Below are 22,466 nucleotides of genomic sequence, written 5' to 3' on the forward strand. Positions count from 1 at the left end.
AGTCTAACACTGAGAGCAAATTCAGGACATTGATGAAAGTTCCCACGTTCTATAAGCATCTTATACCTCCTTATCCAGTGACCAGTTTAGCCCTTTAGTGCAAGCAGTGGTATATATTATATCTCATCTCTACCACCTTCGCTCCAAACCTGCTTAACTCTGTAAACTCAGGCTCTCATTCATTTTTCTGCCTGGTCTGCCCTGGATTTTGAATCAGGATGCACCTAGCCTTTCCCTTGATTCCACATCACTGTCCTCCCTTTCCTGTTCTATTTTTCCAGATTTCTCCACACACTAATGTTCTGATACGACACAGGTGTTACTCGTGTATTATGATAAATAATACAGGCCCAGATGCCCCATGCAGGGACATGTGCAAATGCAGAATTGGTATATTCCAGTTGGGTACAACTGTCTGGTTCACCTGCAGAAGCCAGTGTCTGGACACTATGCCACCCACTTCTCTGTGCCCTGAAAGCAATGAATGAGTTAAAAAGAACAATGAATAATTTTTATACAGAAACCACCGGGAATGTGTATTCTTACTGGTTTGTCTTTTTGGCTACATTTGCCTTTTGAGAATACCAGTTGGGAAAATTGTTTAGAACTCAGACACAGGAAACAATAAAACAGCTCAAAACTAAACTGTTAGAAAGTCAGTGTGTAGATGGAACATGTTACAGCTGCATTAAGGAGAAGCTGAGTAGCTCAGCACAACAGAAACTTAGGAGGATTCTGGAGCTGAGATCTAATAGACATCTGGAATACAAAGGAAGTTCAATCCGTGAGTAAACAGACAACTTCAAGGATCAAGGGGCTGCTTCTTCATAGCTATTCCTTCTTAGAAAGGGAAACACCAGCCTTTCTGATAACTACTTTGCATTATCTCACTGCTGTTAAAACCCTTCCAAAAGTCAAAGTGAGACCTAGTAGCATTATAACTGTAACTAGAATAATTCAGAGATTCAGGGAAACAAATACAGTAGAAAATCTTCAGTTAACTAAATATTTAAAGAAAAAACAACAACAAATATATCCAACACTATTTGTACGGTAAATGCCATCCAGCATGTTTTTTCTCCCTCTCTCTGTCCCCAAAGAGCAAAAACCTACTCTACATTGTCTTCTGAAGGCTGCCTGCCTGCTATCCTCACTGCCCACCTACCGTAGGGAGCAGCTCCTCCCACCTGCACATAAAAGCCAAGTGCATGCTACCAGCAGCAGATCAGAGCACTTTCTCAGTCCTCCACTGTTTTGAGCCAGTGATCTTCTCTCCTTGGATCTTGTATACTCAAGGTAAGATTACTGCTACTTCAGGTTTCTGTTCTAACCAGCTATTGTAAGGAAGTCTTAATGTGAACTCTAGCACTGCCTTGCTGGGTGGTGCTGGCTTCCCCCCTGCCTTTTTTTTTTTTCCCCAGATGTAGTGTCATCTGACATTTAAGTTAGTAACAGTCTGTTGTTTTAGCAATGAAATAAAAACAGATCTTGCTGGGAAACACTGTGTGGCTGGGAAAAGGTCTTCTGTCCCTTTGTGACTGATTTTGAAGAGATTAGTATAATCGGACCCATTTTAACAATTATTATCCCTCTTAGTAGTCTCCCTTTCAGACCAAAGTTATCAAAAAAAACCTACACTCTAAAGGTTCCTTAAATTCTGTTTGAGAAAAATGCTCAGTGCTAATTTAAGGAAGAAGTTGGTTTTTATTACTGTTATTATTTACTAGCCAGATTGATTGAGCCAATCTTGGGACTGAAGTGCAACTTCACAGGTTTTGCTGCCTTTAAAAAAAGTGTGATGGGACTTAAGCCCTCACAGAAGCACAGTAATAAGGCTGATGGAATTCACTATTGGGTACCAAATATGCTTAAAGTACACTTTTCACAAGCAAAGTTCTGTTTCTTGGAACAACAGACCTTGTGTCTCTATGAAATTTCTAGATCAGCTTGAATTATATTTTATCTACAGTTTGCCTACATAGGCATTTCTAATGCTAAAGGAAGGAATAGTTAAAGTGCCTCAGAGACAGGTAGTGAACAGTTAACAGTAAAAAGTGGTTTCACAACTGTATTTGTCCCCCCTTCATCTATCCATCCTCACAGAGATTAATCTATTAGTGACTAGTACCAGTTTCTCATGTTGTGTGAGTCAGTGCACTTTTAACACAGTCACCTGTTTAAAGAAATTCCATCATGAAAATCCTAATCCTAGAATGCCTCTCTCCTGTGCTTAGAGAGGAGTGAAAGCATGAACTACCAAAAGCAAGCAGTGAATGCTGTCTGTAAATTGTTTGTTTGTAGTCTATGTAATACATTCTGCAGTTGGAGAGCAATATTTTCTTCTTGATAGCCAAACAATTCTCTTTTTAAATCGACTCCTTTTTGTTCTTACCCCAAATAAAAAGTCTTTTCTAAAAAAGAATTATGCCCACATACAGCTGTACTTATATTAGCTGCAACATTTCAAGCAATAGCACTGTATAACAGCAGAACTCTGCTCAAAGTGCTCTTTTCTGCATACTGGATTTAAGATTTTTTTTTCTCTGTTTTACATGTTATCTATTGTAACTAATGGGGAAAAGAAAACACTGCCTTCAGCTATTTGCCTGGAAGATTACATAAGTATCTTTAAAAACAAACAAACAAACCCAAACAAAAACCCAAAAACCAAACAAATGGAACTATTCAAAACCAAAGTACAGTGCTTTCTATATCAGGCTTAGAGTAAAACTATTTTTGCATCCAGGTAATCCATATAAATTGCCCATAGAAGGCAGGAATAGAGACCAATGGTTTTCCTCATAATTGGCATTCTATCTCTGAGCTACAAAATTTTATTCCTTAGATAACATCTGATTTTTATAGCAAAAACTCCCCTCCCTCTCCAAAAATACCTCTTTTGTAAAACACAGATACATGATTTTAAGTATAGTACACACAGAATTTAGGTCTACAATCTGGCAGTAAAGCCTCATTATTCACACAGAATTTTACTTGATCAGATAAATCAAAATCTCTAACAGAGCAATTTTCAAAGGAAAAAAATTTTTAAAAATGCATTTGCCATAGGAAATGTGCATGTAGCAAAATACCTTTTATTAAAGCCTGCTGTGAAATGTAATGTTTTGGCATTTGAAAAATGGATTGCAGGGCATACTAAGAAAACTTTATTCAAAGGAATGCATCTAATTTTGATCAGAATCTCCTCTGAGCAATTTCTCTCTTAGGCTGAGTAGACAATTCAGCTTAGCATCACTTTGCAGCAGGGGATGAAGGGAAACTGCACCCAGGAGGTCCCCAAGAGAACTTAAATGTCTAGGAATGCGTTTAGTTCTATGCTGATCAGAAACTCCTTTTTGTAAGACCAAAGCATATTGATATTAAGATAAAAACACTGTCATTTTAAAATAGTGCTACAACCACTGTAAAAAAAAAAAAAGTGTATCCATGAGAGAACAAGGCATTCAGATTTTTTGTGTAATGACTGTAAGATTTTAAAATAACAAAATAAAGGTAAAGAGACTATATTAATTTTTCAGCCCCAGACCAGTTAAGCAGGCATGCTCAGCCATTTCTCCTGGCAGTTGCACTTAAGATTTTAGGGCACTAATGCCCACTTAAGCCACTACTATAACTCCCACTGCTGTCAAAAGTATTAGACCAGATACTTAGAAACACAGGATAAACATATCACTGTCTCCTTATCTATGCATAGGCCTGCCACTACCACTGCTCGTGAGACATTCTGATCTTCATTAGTTTATTGTCACGTACCTCTGTGTGAGGCAGAGATATGCTTTCCTCTAGGCATGCTGATAATATATGGACTGTTTTGCCTATGGTCAACAGTGAAAATTCATGGTAGAGTCGGGTTTAGCTCTTCTGGGTTCCAGCCCAGCACTTTAATTCCATGCTTCATTTAGTCTTCAGCCTTATAAAGTCCACCCCTTTGCAGCTGATCTGTCTTTGCATGACTCTCTAGGGATGAAAGCAGAGAGAATTCCAGTGACAAATCTTGAAAGAGGTCACTTACTCTTAACACTTCCAAACTTCCTGTGAAACCCTTTACAAATCCCTTAACAGGGTCTGCAAATCATTCTTGAAGGGGGTAAATAAATAAATAACCAAATGACCACCTCTTTCTTACCCTCTGTGGTTAAAGGAGACCAACAAGATGAGCAAGCAAAGAGCCACTGTCATGGACCAGAAATGATGGGCAACATCTGACTAAAAATTCAGCCTTAGTAACTCAGTTAGCAATTAGGAGCTCAAAGAGAAGCACATAGTGCTTAAGTAAAATTATTCACATGGATCTTATATGGCACATAAACATATTCTTCCTTTCTTTTCTACATTTGCTCTCATATGCCACCTCTATAAGGGCAGAGGATATAAATTCATACCCAATCCCCCACCCCCCAAAAAAAAACCCAAGAACAACCAACCACCAGCTTTGCCTTACCCCTTTAGTTTTTAACCCTAGAGCTAATTTATGAGGGTAGAGACTCCTAATCACTCCTGTGGCCTGCAAATACTGCATTAAAAAAAACCCAACACATTCCAATGCTCGATTTCTAGAGTAATTTCCCTAGCAATGGAGGTCTTGTCTCTTATTCTTTTAAACTGAAAATCACCACTGAGCATGCATTGCTCACAGATAAAATAGTGAATGTGTGAGAGGTAACTGGAGGACAAGCAGGACCGATAAAGAGTAGAAAGAGAACCGTTAATGGCTGTGTTGCTACCTGCTGTAGAAGGTAGGACAATTTTCATACATCCAGGAGCATATCTACAAGGCAGAATTTTCTGCCCACTTATTCTATGTCTTGCTATGTATCTCAGGGGAGGTAAGATTAGGCTTTATTCCTGAAGCTTAAATATATCCCTATATTTTCACTTAATTTTTCTGGCTTTCCAATTATTCTAAGCTGTGTGTTCTTTTCTTCTACAGGGAGATAATTTTTAATTTTCAGTGGTGTCATCTTTCTAAAAGAGTAATGGTTCAATGGAGTTACTATAGTGAGGAACAAGAAAAGACAGAAACTTTAGAGGTGGCTTGTTCTGTCTGATTAAAACCAACAAATATCTGTATTTAACTGTACAAAAGTTTCTTACTTTTGCCACTTACACTTTCTAGAGTTTTGTGTAAGTGATGTTGCCTTTTTGTGGCTTTTCCCTCCAGAAAGTGAGATCTATTATTTGTGCTAACGGAATTCTCCTTCAGCGAAAGTTGTGGAGCTCTGTGTGTTTAAAAAGATAATGATGAGTCCTGGTTCTGAAGCCTTTTGTGGGTCTTGTGCAATAACTATGCCTATTCTCTGTACACATCAGTAAACAATTGTGCTTGGTCTCCCTGTACTCCTGAAATGTTGGATGTGTTTCTGTAATTGTCTTGATGTGTAATGAATTTAATGTCTCATAATTGCACTGCAGGGGATTAATACCACTGTGCAGTCTAGGGACATCTTTTGATGATTAAAACTTCTTCATGCAAGTCCGTATTTCACAGCAAAAGCAAGATGGATCTAAGTCTCTTGCTTTTTGAATGGCAGGTGAAACTGTTGAGGGGTGACATGTAATGGACCCTTTTCAAAAGGAAGTGAGAATCAGTGCCCTCTCTTGGTTAGAAAAAAATATAAAGCAGCCCTATGAGAGTGTTTATCAGTTCCCTCTGCTGGCTACAAAGCCCACAGCCAGATGAGCAGCTGTGTTTGCGGAGGCGAAGGTCTTAAGTTCTATTCCCAGTGCTGTGTGCATGCAGTAAACTGATGACTGTGGTGTCTGTGCATGTATGTGGACATCATTCTTAATAGGGTCTCATCAGCTATGCTGAGTTCAACATGAGGGCGCTCAAAAATAATATGGAGTTCCTGGGAGGTAAGAAACTTTCCACTTAGGATTTGAGAAAGATGCCAGCGGCTATGCCATTCATAATACTATGCAGCTAGAGCATCCTTCTGTTATGCATCATATGCACACCTTGCTTCTTCCACCTCTTCAAGAAAAGAATGCGTGTGTTTTCATTATACTCAGTTTAGAGACATCTGGCCAGTTATCACAAATACTCTCGGCAATCCCCAGTTGTAGCACTGCAGAATGTCAGCTTCTGAGAACTCCACATTTGCAAAGAAGAAATAAATGATAGCAACAAGAACACTCTAACCTTAAAAAAAAAAAATATATAAAAAAAAAAAAAAACAACAAACCCACAAACCAAAATAAAATAGAAAAAGAACCTAACTAGTTCTTTTCCATTCTTGTAGGGAAAGGCCTATATAATCTGGTTATGCAACTGGAGAAACAGGTGATACAATTTATGCAGTCACTTTGAAATAAAGTTGAGGATAAAAAAATTCACTGCAAACTTAAGGAAGAGTGTCTATTCTAAATAACTATCTATAGCATTAAAAATCACAAACTCCTGGGTCAGGTATGCCATTTCACTTCAGCTCCTAGGAATCTATCACAGCAACATCAAGATAGGCATAACTTTTCGTATTAAAGGGAGAATGAGTCAAAACTAGCAGCCTGACATACTAGATATCGAAGGTACATTAAAAGCCAGATTTTTGAAACATCTGTAGCATATGTTTCCTGCTAACTAAAAAAGCAACGACTCTTTCCAGACCAACATACTGCTGCATTCTTCTCCCTGAAAGGAAAATAAGAAGTGGACAGTAGCACACTGTAGACTTGCATAAGGAACTTCAAGCAAAGCATTTGACCATTTTTGCAATTGAAAATTCCAGAGAGCAAAACAAGTTTCTAACAAAAGCCAGTGTTTCGAGGTGAAGAAACAACCCATATATATAATACACTACAGTCCCTGAAATGGAGATGCTTACATTGCCTCTCATTTACTCGACATAATTTTCAAAGGGACAGAATGGAAGATGGCACAGCCCCAGGGACACTCAAACCAAATACAATCAGCTTACCACTGAAGAAATCTAGCAGTCAAGCCTGCTTATGCCAGCACACAACTTACCTCTGTTCTGCCCTTCCATTCTTCGCACCGTGTGTAGAGCTCCAGTAAATGCAGAGTATCAGAACAAGGGTCTTTTATGTGGCTCAGAGACCAGAATTTCTCTTTCAGCCTGCCTTTAAAAAAAAAAAAAGCAGCAAAGAAAGTGTTCAGATATTTCACAGTATTTCTTTGTAAATGAATTAGGTGATCTTAGTCCAGCTCTCAGCTGATGGACGTTAATATAAAACACACAACTGGGACCCTTGTTGGCAAATCCCAGCCAAAAGTCAAGAGGTATTTACTTTAGGTCAAAGTTGAGCAATAAAAGCAGGCTTGTGAGAAAATTTTATGTTGCCAGCATTGCTATATCTGTCACCTGCACTATAGATAAAAAGTGAATAAGTGAAGAGTAGTTAAGCAAGTACATTCCACAAGCACTAGCATTCACACAAAACGTATTTTAGAAAATGAAGGAAAAAAGACAACAGTCAGTACTTATTTCCTTTCACTCAGTGGCTTGAATTGAATTTACCATAGTAGCACATCACATTGTTCGCTGCAGAAAAATGCAAAGCTTAGGCCTTTAGGAGTAAGTCTCTTGTGCTTTACTGGTTCCAAAAATGTCAGTGCTTGTCAAAGTATTTTTGAAATAAAACCAAAAGCATGTTAATGAAATGAACTTTCCAAGACAATGCTGGCCAAAACTGATTCTTAGATTTCTTTTCAGTAATAAACTGCCTCTGTGGTTGCTGAGCTGATAGGGAGGAGGATTTAAAGGTCCAAAGCCAAGTTCTGGTTAACTCAAAGAGGGTGAAAAAAGAGCTCTCAAACAGAGCACAAGCCCTCCAATGAATGGAAAGATTTTGCTGAGGGTGGGCAGAGCTTCGCAAAATCCAGCTGTGCTTTCAAAAACAGCTGTAATCATTATTAGGCTCCACCTGAATGTATTCCAAGACTGGAATACTTGTTGTGGGTACAATTTGTGATGTGCTGCTGTAGATTATGGAACAAGAGTCAGTACTTGGATAATGCAGAATTCAGAGGCTAAATGTCAGAGCTACCCTGCCTATTTATTAAGTAGGATTTCTCTACCTGAATTAAAAAGGCAATACCTCAAAGGATTCTGTCCCATTCTATCCCAGCCTTCTGGATGAATAGCTCAGAAAATATGTTCCAGCGAGTATGAAGGTGTTCATGATGAACTGAGTTCCTACTGTGCACATAAGTCGCATACAAGTCTGGGCAGTGAGATCTCTGAACTATTTTGCTGTATTGCACATAGGTGCAGACGCAGCAACAGTTTGTCTTCCACAGAAGAAATTGTTGCAGTAGTTGCATGTTCTGTGCCTGTTACAGGAATTCCCACTCTCCTCTAGTTCCAACCAGCACAGCCCAGTTTAGGAGGTCTATGCAGTACAGTCCAAGGTACTTCAAGGTACTTTGCTGCCATTGCAAGGGTGTTTTCTTAGTTCTTATGCTTAGGAACTCCTACAGACTATTATTATCTTCTGGAGATTTGGGCATAATTTATTACGTCAGGAAACATAAAATATTTTAGGATTTTTCCCTAAGCTGGCATTAGTAGCGTCAGCTAAAAACACTGTTCATACTGTACTGGAAATAAAACTGTATTTTTAACATCCAAACCTGATATTTGCTTAGAGTCATTTGCAGCAGTATTTTTTTTTAATTTTTGTATTGTTATAAAATTATCAAATGGCTTTTAAGTTGTAGTTTAAAGGAAATTTTCTCAGCCATCTTTTGTAATGTCACCTTCATTGCACTTTGATTTTAGATTGCTTGTAAACAACCAGTTGCAAACACTCAATATGTAAAATTCAAGCTACCAATTAGTTTTGCCATGTGATTCTTATGGTATATCTCTGTTCCATAGTCAGGGCAAGATTGCTCATAGATTCAAATTTCAAGCACAAATCCAATTGCCTTTCACTGAGTTCAGAATTCACTTGCAATGAATATTTTATATTATTCTTTTGAAACACCCTATTTTCAACATCACATCTGTCATTTGTGAGCTGAATGCTCTCAAGAACTCCATACAAAAGGTCTATGAAACAAGCAAAACAAATTAAATTTGTGACTGCTCAGAGACATTTTCTCTGCTACATGTGCTTTCAACTTTCAACTAAACGCTCATCTCATGAAAACAAGTATTTCAAAAATAAGCGAACAGAAACCTATTATATTTTCAACACTCCATTCATCAAGCATATTTTGAGAGCTGGAATTTTAGCTTGATGGACACTCACAACATACAGCCTTATCCTTCAAAATAATGATTGCATCCATAAGACTGAGAGCCGCTCCCTCAACTGCCACCGAAGCTGGAGCTAACTGAAGAAAGTAACTTGGCGCTCCCTGGGGGCACTCAGCACTACAGACCCCAGCTCAGGGCACAGCAACCCTTAGAATCACAGAATGTTTTGGGCTGGAAGGGACCTTTAGAGGTCATCTTGTCCAACCCCCCTGCAGTGAGCAGGGACATCTTCAGCTAGATGAGGTTGCTCACAGCCCCATCCGACCTGACCTTGAATGTTTCTAGGGATGGGGCCTCCTCAGCCTCTCAGGGCAACCTGTTCCAGTGTTTCACCACCCTCATGTAAAACATTTTTTCCCTATATCCAGTCTAAATCTACCCTTCTTTCATTTAAACCCATTACCCCTTGTCCTGTCACAACAGGCCTTGCCAAAGAGATTGTCCCCATCCTTCCTATAGCCCCCTTTAAGTACTGAAAGGCTACCTTCAGTACTGCCTTCAGTACTTCAGCCTGCCTTCTTTCCCAGCTTCTTCTCCCCCACTGCCAAAGATGGTGAGGAGAAATATTTTGGCTTGCTCAACTTCTTATACCTCCTTGAAACTTCAGGAAAACATAAAACATACCTGACACACAAAAGCTGTCAAGATAGCATGGGTTTCTGTCAGTGGATTCAATTTAGTGACACTGAGTTGTAATAATTTCACTTTAAAAAAAAAAAAACTCAACAAAATAAAAAACCAAACAACAAACAAAACGCAAACCAACAAAACCCTCACTTGTGTTTAAAATACTGGTGACAGAAACAGCCGTTAAGCACCTGCATCCAACAAAGCCTGCACCGAGTTCAATGCTGAAGAGGCTGCACCACACCCTCTCAGCCACAAGGCGCCCTCGGCACAGCCAGTAACAGTCACGCGCAGGCCCGTGTTAGCCCGACACCAGCCGGGCCACGCTATCGCCAGCAGCCCTGAAGGAAGGCGCCGTTGCCCGGCAGGGCGGTGGCAGCTTGCCCTCGCCAGGAAGCCAGCAGGGCCAGGGCCAGCCTGGGCCACGGGGCAGCTGAGGTTAGGGGCCCTCATCAGCCAGGCCCAGCCCCTCACACTTGTTTACCACCTCCCACCTCCTGTTGTGGCTCTGAGTTTCCAGTCTGCTCTAAGGTTAACGCCATTACTGCACATTGGCAGTCAGAGAATTTATTTAAAACCTGCGCCTCCCATTCCCAGAGGAGAGGCAAGGGTTGAGGAGAGCAGAAACTCCCCACAGCCCAGTCAGCTGAGGAGCATTCATGGAAACACAATGCATTTGAGGTTTCTTGGGTTTCAGAGATACAGCCTGGGGCCATCACTTCTGCATGCCAACCCTCGGTACCCCTTTGAGAAGGATCTGGGTAGCATTAGCTCACACAGATGCGGACTGTGCTGGAAGGCCAAATATGAGGGGGGCAGAGGGAGGGCTTCACTCTCAGCTGGAAAGAAAATGTCGCATCCTGTGAGGGGAGGCTGCTTGGAGAAAGAAGGAAGGCTGCGCCAGCATGCACCACAGGAGGCTCAGGACCTTTCAGATTTTCCCATCTGGAGGGAAAATTGAGGCCACTCTAAGTTTAAAAAAAAAAAAAATGGAAAGAAAGAAAAAAAAAGTCTATTCTGAAGTTAAGGTTCTTTACTCTTAAAACCAAAAAAACCTCACCTCCAAAAAATACTACTGTATATAGGTATCTATTATAAAGGGAGCAGTCTTGTAAAGTTCAAATTTTAAAACCCCAAAACTCCCCCCAAAATAGCAAATGCTTTGGTGAGATACGAGGAAAGAAATACCATGTGAGGAAAGGAAATGATAAAACTACTGTACTCAACAGGCTGGGAGTTCAGAAGTCAAACAGCTGAAAGGAACAGCTTTATTATTTCTTTTCAATGTATTCTCCCTGCCCCGCTTTGTTTAGCACAAAGGTTTTTCAGAGTGGATCTTTTTGATCTATTTGTTACGTCCCCTAGGATGGTGGATCCCTGACTCATGATCAAGGATTTAAGACAGAGAGCAGCAGCTCCTGAACCTGAAGGCTTGTAAATTGTACATAGAGCAAAGCTGATTCCTGGACCCCTGCTCCAGACCCTTTAGCACACTCTTGTTTACACAGATCATTGGTATGTCTGGAAAGATATTACAGTACAAACGCTTCACATCTCTCTCCTGGCTGCAGATGCATCCAAGAACATCACATACAGTAGATTAATGAATTTATCCTTACAAGCACCTTGGCAACATCACTCTCATTTTAGAGGAAATTGAGGCACAGAGAAAGTTGCTGGTGTAGCATTTCAAGAGGTTGCTCCTGGCCAGATTCTCAAATGTCTTCCCATCACAATGGGGGCTAGTTGGACAGCTTGGTTCTCATCTGGGCACCTCAATGAGAAGCAGATTTTCATGAGTGCTCAGCACCCAGTATCTCTCTCAATGAACTTGAAGCCAAATTTTCTGAAAAGTTCCTTTGATCATGCGGCTGCTGCCTCAGTGGAAGAGAAGAGCTTTTGAAAAGTCTGATCCTGTTTGTGGGTGCTGAGCACTTTTCAAAATTCTTGCTTAAGTGACCTGGCCAAGGATGCAGACTAAAATCTGAGCAGAACCCACTTTGCCTAATCCCTAGGCCACTGATTTAACCACAGGCATATCCTTCCATCTTCGGCAAAGAAAGAAAAGACACTAGTTAGGGCAGGAATCAAAATGCCAAATAACTGCCAGTACCCACGCCTGCCAAGAAAAATGCCCGGATACTTGTGGGCAAACCAGACAGCCACATTTTGGTACTTTCCTGAGAAAGGATTATTCCTAGTAGCAGTGCCAGAGTCTGGCAACCTGGATTATGCTCTTTCCAGATGTACCTATTTCTTTCTGGGCTAAAACTCTTGTGAACATGCCCTCACACAGGCACACCCTCCCCACTCTTCAGAAAAAAAGCAGCAGCTATCCAAACACTGTAGTGTCTTCCATTATCCTTAGAGAGCCAGGCATGCTTGGGCAAGACAACATTTTTTTGTGTAATGATTAAGAAGCAGTGGTCGCGTCAGTGAAGATTCTTGTTTTCATTGAATATTTCATTCATTTCTGAACATAAGCAACCACTTAGCTGCAGTTGTGCTAGATACAGAGGAGGAAACACATGCTATTCTTGGCTGGACTTTACCCCTGTGGGAAGCAGCAGCCTCCTTACAGCAGCCTCTGTAGGCTGCACAATTTAGTTACATTAGAGATTGTCCTGAACCTCAAGCAAGGACCTGCCTTCAGATTCTGAGTACCTCACAGTGCGAATGCATGCAAAACTCCCAAAACCCAGCCTGGATCCTGTATTTTACGCTCTCTTTGTGTGAGGTCCATTTGCAAACAACAGTTTCCAAAGCCATGTGTTCAAGGCTAGCTTAGAAGTTCCTCTCCAAGCTAACCATATCCACTCAGCTGCCACTCAAGATGCTGTTCTCTGTGTCACTTTGCATCAGCTTGTTGGACTGTCTATCACAGGACTCCATTCTGGAGTCCAGCTTTCATTAAGTGCTTTCTGTCTCACCTCTGTCCCCAGCTTTCAGACCATCTCCGGGGTCAGTGTCTGACCAGTCGGAAACTAGGAAGATAGGGCAGCCAGTTACTAGTGTGTTTTAAGGGAGAGTAGATACCACATGATAACTATTGAATGAAAATGTTTACAGAAAAATAGTTTTGTAAAACAGCTCAGACTAGGCTGTTGCTGAGGATTGAGCTCAAGCTATATAAGCCAAAAAATGCAGCTGTATCTTTTCTAGCTACAGCTAGAGATGGCTAAGTGTACTGGAAAAACCTTTGATGGGAGGGGATGGGGGGGAAGATATTCTCCTAACAGAGGAGTACATTTAGAAGCAAGTGTGAACGTTTGTTTTCTGCTCTGTTAGGTCTGTACCTGTAAGAACACAAGGAAAGTGATGGCTGTGGTTTGTGCTTTAATCGTTGAATGACAGTGCTTTCACTAGATTCTGACTTCTGCTGCAGTAATTATGGTAATAGCAACTCCAGTCAGAAGCTGGACTTCAGAGCAATACCCCAGTCAAATATTACAGCCTCAGCTTTACAAACAGAAAAACTGAGGCAGAAAAGGGATGAGCTCATGCAGCTGTTTATGCAGACAGTTAATTGCACGTGTTTTAATGACCTTGCGACCTAAAAGGTTATAGGTAGTATCACTTGAGAAACTTGGATTATGATTAGTAATTTTTTGAGCCTTCATGTTTTTGTCAGCAAATTTGTAACTACAACTTTTCACTTTTTCTGGCTTTCAGATTGTTGTTAATTTATTTTTAATTCTCTTGTCCTGTCCTTGGAAGAAGCCAAGCCATTTCTGTGGAAAAGCTGGGGTCTATTGAGGCCCCAGGTCAAGAAGTCTGTTGCAGGTGTCATCTCCTCTGAGCTCAAAAATGAGCAACAGTTCAGAAAATGTCATAGTTTGGAGAGTAGCAAGGTGATCACGGCACAGCCTGCTGGTAAAGGACTAGAAGATGTGATGCTGGAGCAGAGGTATTAGAAAGGGCCCATGGAAAGGGCTGGCAGGCTTGACAGTCAACCCTGATGTGACTTTGAAGCAAAGCAAACAGTGTTCCAGTGCTGGCAGGAAAGGGTGCCAACATTAATAAAGGTTGATGTACAGATCAACCTTTCTGTGCAACTGGCTCACTCCAGAGCCAAGCTCTCCTACTGTGGGGCTCTTGCATTTTCCTTCTAGGCCTAGAAACCCTGGAACTAACTTTCCCACCTGGTCTTAAATGTAGTGTGGGGCTTGTGTCTTCAGTATTGAGAAGATAGCACAGAGACTCCCAGGTAATCAATCTCATTATGAGATACTGTTATTCTGGGAAGGTTATTAGATACCTGAGAAGGTCTCTAATTTTCTCTAGAAACGCACTCCAGGAAATGAGTGATGTTTCCTTTTACAACTAATCCATGTGTTTCCAAAGAGCTATAGTTTTGAATTGACATATTCTGAAAAGCAGTTTTGGTCAGAAATTCCTGCTTAGTTCTTTGAGAAACAATTGGAATAACTTACTAAGTATTCTCTTAAAAGTGGAAAAAAATTCCACTTTCAGGAGAGGACAGTCAGCATTTCCCATTCTTCTTTTTGTGCCCCTGAAGATGATCACTTGAAATGACTGCCTGCTGTCTTTTAAGAACTCAGGTCTCATTCTTAACCCAGATAAGTATTAGAAAAAACTGTACTTCTGGAAACCACACAATTCAGCATCCCTAAACAGAGAAGTTTTCCAGCCTTTACAGATTCACCCATGACAAAGCAAAACACCCGCCAAGCCCAACTGAATTTACACAGCTAAATAAATCACTTTTAAAGCTTTTAAATGTCATTGAGAGAGTGAAAAGATGAAACATGCTGTATATCATCTCTACAAAACCAGAAGTAGTTATATTATAAATAAACAGAGTTTGCTTAGCATTAGGGACATAGGAAATTCCATTCAAGAACAGACAAATGGCACATCTTGTCTGGTATCCTACATCTGGCACAGTACTATAACAGATGCTTAAAATACTTGGCGCTCTTGGTCCCACAGTATCTCCTGTTCCACCTACCACCAATGTTATAAATCACACAGTTTTTCTAACCTCTGGTGAGAGCCTCTTTCCTGCTCACTTGTATAATGTGGGAGGTGGAAGCACAGGCCCGGGGAATACATATTTGCCCTGTGTGATACTTATTACAGTGGCTGGTACAGAATTTGGCTGAACTGTAGTTTTGACTTTTTCAGAACATATACGGTATTGCTGCCTGCATTGCCAATGTAGCCAAATGAAGCAGTGCGTAGGTGAGGACTACGCTTTGCTCCAGAGAAAGGGGGAAGCAAACCTCTTCTCACCCTGGTTTGCACAAAATTAGCAAGTGTACTTACCACTAGCCTATTATTAATCAGCTGCCCTCTTTCTGTCAAGGCACTGCCACCTAGTTGCTCCCTGCTACTCAACAACACATATATCCTGCTGTGGCTCCCTTAGTAACTTTTATAGTTTAATGCATGATGACTGAAAATTAAATGAGTTTATTGTCCATCAAGCAGAATTGACTAATGTCCTTATTCCAGAGGTTCCAAAGCATAGTTCATCTACCCAGTAGGTCACATAACAAAGTTTCCCCTCTTTAGTTGCCTGGTTCTTCTAGCCATTGTCACTAGTGTCATGTGCCTGCACCCAACAAAATTGAATGTGGCGCTCTCCCTTACTAGAAATGTACTTCCCACAGACCGTGACCCTTTATTTCCTACAATCTCATCCACAACCAACATTAAATTCAATGGCACAATTGGTTAAGGGCCTCCCAAAACAGGCAAATAAAAAATCCAAACCTTTCTGCTTGAAAAGCTGAAGTTTAAAAAACCCTTTATATGAATTACATTACACCCTCTTTGTGTTCCCCAGCGAAATATAACAGGATTTTTTAAAAACTAAAGAGAACTTATGACTGTAGGTAACTACCACGTAAGGTCCTTTCACACATCTTACAGAAACAACAGAAGGAGAGGGGCAGCTATAGAAATTCTGACACCTCGTGTTAAGCTATACCGTTAAAAAATTGAATTTGAAGGGAAAAAAATTAAGTGTCCCTCAGTTTGAGCATATCATCTCTAGAGTTGCTGAACAATGCTCTTAGGGAATAACCTAATAAATCTTTACATATTAATAAGGGAAAATAAAATCCTGATGGTCTGCCTAGGCTGTTGGATATAGTTTCAGGTGTCAGCTTTCTCCATGCTCTAGAATTTTCTGATTTTGGTTTCATCCTACCGAATATAACATTTAGTGTCAAAGGTCCAAATCTAGAGCAGAGCTTTGATCTAGCTACCCCAAATTTCTACCCACAAAGAACAAGACTGCAGTATCAACCTCCTTGAAAGAATGGACACATTAAAGCTACTACAGTACCTAGTAGAAGTTTGCATCCTTTAACATATTCCAAATCGACCATACATTCAGGGATGGCGAGGCTCCATATAAGCAGGAGCTCTATGACTTTCTGCACTTCTCTCCTGTTGTACAAGAGAAATCACTTTCAGAATATCCATCTTATTTCAGTCAGGAACAGAAGTAGAGGTTTCCAAGGCAGACAAATGAGTCAGCCACTTGTTCCAAATAAATGGAAATGGTGTTCCAAGTTTCCTAGACAGCTTTAAAAAATACATAGAGCAATTCATCTGCTTAAGATACTGTGTTCTACACCTCATATTTAAGAAGACACAAAATCACATGCTCTTTATTCCAAATATGTTTTACCCACAGGAGTCCAAAGCCATCTCATTTTGTCTCTGTAACTGACATACATGCTAGTCACCTTGCCTGTGCCATCCCCAGAACAAAAGTACCACTCTTCAGAGTAAAGAGCAGCAGCTGAGGTTCCCAGACTGCCACGGGTATCCTGAATAATACTGAACTAAGTGTCTTAATGTCCATGATTGCATTTGCCCATTTGTATAAGGAGGATGTTAATAATTTGCTTTCTGAGGAGGAATGTTGTAAACCTTAATTAATACATCAGTGACAAAAAAGGCATGAGTTAAAGTTGTAAATTTAACAGTGCAGTAAAACAGAACATCTATGTGGATAAATAATTACAAGAGGATATATAAAACTACAAAAATAATTTCTTTACTGCAAACCTTGCCTTAACAAGAATCATAACTCCTTCCTCCCTCAAGAAAGCTGAATACACTGACTCATGTCTTTGTTTAAGTGTCATGGTAAATTTGTTCTTTTATAACGTGCAGTAGTTTAGCTTTGAACTTCTGATTTTTGGAAAAGGCAGAGCGGAAAAATGTTTTCATGGAGAGGAGTGCACATTCCAGAGCTGTCGACTGTTGCTTGTTGATGGGGGGCAGAAACTACTTCGGTTTCAGGCTTTGGTTGATGCCATTTGTTGTCGTCTGGTATTTTGTGATAAACAAAAGAGTTTACACTGTATGGTGAAATATTTCAATTTTGTCATTCATTTTTACAGCTTTTGCGTGTTCAAAACTCTGAACAAGCTTGAAACTGACTGCTGTTGAGGAGAGAAAAATTGGCTTTGTACGAATAGAAACAGTGATCCTTTGTAATACACAAAGTGGTCCAAAGAGAAAATAACTCAAGGTTTACTGTGAATTACAGAGCTACATACAAGCATAATGTGGGAATAGAGACAATATTACTCAAAAATAAAACAAAACAAAATGTGAGCCCTTCATAGTGTCTTTGGAACCTGAGCAACAGTTTTAAACACAATTTTCCTGTGCTGTTTCATGTTTATTTAATGTATTAACATTTGATTACATTAAAAAAAAGGAAAATAAAATAAACTTCACATACTTTATTTTTTCAAGGAAAGTAAAAAATATTTCTTTGCTGTCCTGCATATTTTTAAAAGTATTAACATACATACTTTCTTCCCTTCTCTTTCTAGAAAGAGAAGAAAATGCAGATTGTCAGAATACTTCAAATTTGATACTCAGCACTGTTATGATCTCTTCATTACTGGATGTTGAGTCTGGATATCAGAACCAGTACAGTGAAGTACTCTCCTAATAAGTTGAGGTAATTTTTCTTCCTAACTATTTAATTGTTTAAAGCTTCACAAAAGATGCCCTCCCACCCTGCTATTCCCTGCCAATAAAAACATTTCCGGGCAGAACATAACACTGTGCAATATAACATCAGTTTACATGAAAGACATGAGGACTGATGCTTTTGCTAACAAGCAGGGAGATTCAGGCCCCATTTATTAGTACAAATTTAGCAAGAATGCATTATTTAAGGTGACCACTGAATTGGGTTTGGAAAGCAATTGCAAGTGTCAGCTCCTTTCCCTTCACAGAGGGCCTAGTGACATGATAGATGCAACATCCTGGATTCATGGCCTGTTAAAAGGCTACTGGTACAACCATTATGGATGTGTCAGAGACTGCATTCTTTGCTGCATTGGCATTAAGAGCTAAAGTCACTGAGGACAGAGCATAATTAATGAAAAAGTCTAATGGTTAAACAATGCAATTAAGTCTTTCAAAGTTTCATTTCCTGGGGAAAATCATTACCACTGAAAAGGATCTATCTTGTCAAAAATCTTAACAGACAAAGGCTAGAAACTACATGAAAATAGCAGCCCCAAGCCAGAGATGAGGAGAGAATTTCTCCATTCACAAAGCCAGAAGATGTCAGAGTATTATTCTGAGAGAGGCAGGCTTTGCCAAGGACATCAACTGCTTTTCAGACACACATCGAGATAAGTTTCTACTTAGTGGGATGGGCATCTATACAGTAGATTATTTCATAAGTATTATTCACTCAGCATGAAAAATTGCATTTATGAAAGCCTACCAGTCACTGGTTAATAGCGTCACATTTTCCCTCAAGACTGGAACTGCACACAGTGCAGGCCTGATGTAGTCACAGTATGTTAAAGGAACATGCAACTTAGGATGCAGACTGGAAGGCAGTCAGTTGCAGAATTGTATTAAAAAAAGGAAAAAAAGTGGCTCTGAGGCTGGCCACCAGCCCATCAGGATGTGGAGGTGCAATTAACTTCGGAACTAAGGTACATAGAAAACGTTTTCAGAAAGATTTCTACCCTTGCACGGATTTAATGTATCCCCCTCCTTCACTGGTATATCAGTAAACAAAATACCGTCAGTTTTCTGTCCATTGCCCTAATAGAATTTCACACTTTTCACAGTATATTAACATGAATCTTAAAGAAGCTGCATTTTCACTTTGTAGCTTCCTTTTCTCCCCAGTTTAAAAAAAAAATACACCCAATACAGCTGAATCAGAACAGTTAGTGTAAAGAATTAATTGCTTTAGATAAGAATTATAAGTAGGTTATTATATGATCACCATTGCAGACAAGAGGAAAAGAAAAAAAATACAGAGATAGGTACACTGGAAGATCAGCTGGAGGATAGATATATTTGTATTACTACATCTAACAAAGCTGCCTCAGGCTCCACATTTGCTTTCGAAGTAATGGAATTCTGTTACAAGACAGTAACCAACGTGGCACATAATTCTTTGAGGTCATTTAAAGCCTGCCTGTTAAACAAACATTAGTCTATTTTTTTTTTTCCAAGGATTCATAATATTTCCTGTATACTTTCAGCAATTTTTCCTATCAGTCCTATCTGTCTCCTAAACTATAATTTTGAATCACTGAGAAATTGTTTACCTAAAACCAGAACTCTGTTTTCAATAGCTTTATGTTATCAATATTCCTTAAGTTACATTTCAGCTTCCAATCAAGGTTTGCTGCAACAGTTTCTCTTTTGATGCAAGTCCACTGTGCTTCACCTTGGATCTCAGCTAGAATGCACAGCATGTCGTGTGGACTCTAAAAAACAATATAGCTCAACCTTCCCAAAGTAGGTTGAATCAGGAGTTTTGAGGATAATCAAAACCATATTTTTACTAGCAAGCAGAGCCAATAAGTCATTGAAGCTATATAAATATATTCATGCCCACATTGCACTTCATTATAAAAAGAATCTCACACCCGGGAACACAGAAATTCTTGCTGTGGAATATTGAATAATAGTGGAACAAAAAAAGGAAGAATACACTGATCTTTGCATCATAAAAGGGATCCCAGTAAAACAAGCTGAATCTTCAGACTTATAAACTTTTTATTACTTCCTTAGCAGATATTAGAAGACTTGAAGACTTGAAGGACTTTGTATAGAGCAGTATTATTTACGGGAGAAGTATTTATTGCTTATATTCTTTAAGTGAAACTTATGTATGATTTTATATACAAACACATGCAAGAGTGCAGGTACATATAGGTTTTTAGCAAAGTCTGTCACTAAATATTTTGGGCCAACTTGCAGTCTTCAGCAATGCCAATAGGTAGGTCCTAATCAATTTAGTACATCTGTGTAAACACAACAGTATATTTCTTATATGTTATTTATGTGCATGTGTCTTTACAGGACTTGCATCTAGACTCAGTCTGGATCTAGACTGCTGCACTGACAGCAGAATATAAATCTTTGTATGTTTCTTCTCTTAGAAATAATATTCTTTTCCTTTTTTTTTTTTTAATATTGGCTTTCTTTTCACTCCTAACGGCAAAAGCTGATTTATCAATATAAGTAGAAGTTATCCGGACAGCAGCCAACATAGAACACAGAGTCAATAGCAATTATTTATGTAATCTTTTACAGTGTGTTGGTTTTTGTTTTATTTTGTTTTGGTTTTCATGCTCAGAGTCCATATAGGCAAGAAACTATTTCCCATACTGTGAGATGGAAATATTGCTCACCCTTTGTAGAATATAAAGTTGAGAAATGAATTTGAAGTGACTTAGTCAAAACTAAATGCTTTGTTCATCTCAGAAAGGTACCACTGCGCAGTTCAGCCAAATTGTGGCTACCTGAAAAGGGGAAAAATTTGATCGCCTATGCCTGAAATCACACATTTTAAAGTTGTTCTAACCACAGCGTAGGCACAGCTAAACTGAATTATTTCACCATGCCAAGTTATTTCCCACGTTCCTTTGTTACTCCAGTAATGTCAAAAAATGCAGGAACTGGGAAGTCATATGATCTGTAGGAACGAGAATATTGTGGTTTCTAAGAAAAATATTTATTACCACACAAGCTATTTTGATTTATTAAATGATAGCTTCCCATCATAGTGTTTTTTGATATGGTGCTTGAAACCACATTGGTTGTATAGAGCCAGGACCTGATTTGTTTTAAGACATCCACTAGTGTTTTTCTTAATAGATATATCAGTTCATGAGAATGCCAGGTTCCTAGAAGATCATCCAGGAATAAACTCTTGAAAAATTGTTTTTTTCCTAGGGTGTCCATTAAGCTCATGCAGGCATCGTGTCTCACTGCTAGTCCTCTAATGTTAGATTTATAGGATGTTATAATTAACAACAGGTGATGGGCAGCACTACATGCACAACAAGCAAAGTGAAAAGACTGGCAGCTCAAGACCCACTTGTGAATCATCAAAACTTTTTTCTGGATAAACTCAGTAGTAATCCTGGTAGGCTTTCTGGCAATTTCCCCACCCCCCCAAATTCCAGCACACACACACACACCCCTTCTCCTTTTTCATAACAAAGATTAGGGACTATCTGTCTGGTTTTACAGTTACGCAGCTTTTCCACTTCTATGTTTGCCTATCTATGAAGTGAAATAAATTCTGCTTTCCTACTCACAGAGGACTTCTTGGAGGATTACAGACAAGTCCAGACACAAAATTTCAAAATTATGCAGATTTTTAAGAGACACTTGTGTCTCCATTAGTCCAGCTCTCTCAAACTCATATTCTGTACAAGTAACACAAAGGAAAAGAGAAGGTTCAAAACACATACAGCCTCCACATCAATTTTAAGAAAAGCAGTTCTTCAGCTTAGGACTGAAGAGGGGAAGACACTGAAAAACATGAATCAGCACAACAAAAGTATGTCCCAAATGAATTTTCATTTGCATAATTAAACAAATACCCTTTTTTTAGTTTTTTCTTCTATTGTGAGACTATAAGTGAGGCAAAGTATGTTGGGAAAGGCAATGACTTTGTTTAACCAAGCAAAGAAGGACTTATCCCAAATCTACCAGCAGATCTAACTTTTATGAATCATTTCCAATGTACTAATCTGATGCAATCATAATATTCATGAGTTAATTACATGTCCATAGCATAACGATTATAACATAGGACTACTTTAAAAAAAGAAAAAAAACACTCTTTTTTGATAATTGGCATCATATCCTCACTGACAGTAGTAAATATTTTAAATGCAATAACTGGTAGGAAGATTTAAATAGGAATGTTCAAAAAAATTTGAGATTTTCTATTGATACATTCGCATATTGACATCTATGAATACTAGTCAATATAATTCCCTGACTTCCCCTACAGACAAATCTGATACATGAAATTAATTTCTACTAAAGCCCTTTTAGGGTGTTTCTTCCCTCCTTTTACCCTCTCCACCCCAAAATACACTTGAATGAGTAACCTTAAAGTTCTTAGCATTACTAAATATAGTAATGCAGCAGAGAGCAGTGACTATTATTCTAGCTTTATGTTACCAAGCTGCTCACGGGTACACATGGTGCTAAAAGTTCGAGTTCTTTACAAGGTAGTGAGCTAACATTCTCTGAGAACTCTTTTCACATTGACTGTGGAGAAACGTGTTCATTTTTTTCCTGAGCTTTAGGCAC

General features: G+C 39.3%; 1 protein-coding gene across 4 annotated transcripts in view; it reads left to right on the forward strand.

The window, feature by feature from the left end:
• The first annotated feature begins 1,222 nt into the window (after positions 1-1,222).
• The window catches only part of COL8A1 (collagen type VIII alpha 1 chain), a 97,648-nt gene continuing 76,404 nt past the window's right edge, over positions 1,223-22,466 (forward strand). For all 4 annotated transcript variants that reach the window (XM_075105517.1, XM_075105539.1, XM_075105506.1 and 1 more), the window contains exons 1-2: positions 1,223-1,296; positions 17,699-17,829. The gene's annotated coding sequence lies outside the window, so the exon portion shown is untranslated. The remainder of the gene's footprint in view (positions 1,297-17,698; positions 17,830-22,466) is intronic.

This window comes from Phalacrocorax aristotelis, chromosome 1, assembly GCF_949628215.1.
Source record: "Phalacrocorax aristotelis chromosome 1, bGulAri2.1, whole genome shotgun sequence".
Classification (NCBI taxonomy): domain Eukaryota; kingdom Metazoa; phylum Chordata; class Aves; order Suliformes; family Phalacrocoracidae; genus Phalacrocorax; species Phalacrocorax aristotelis.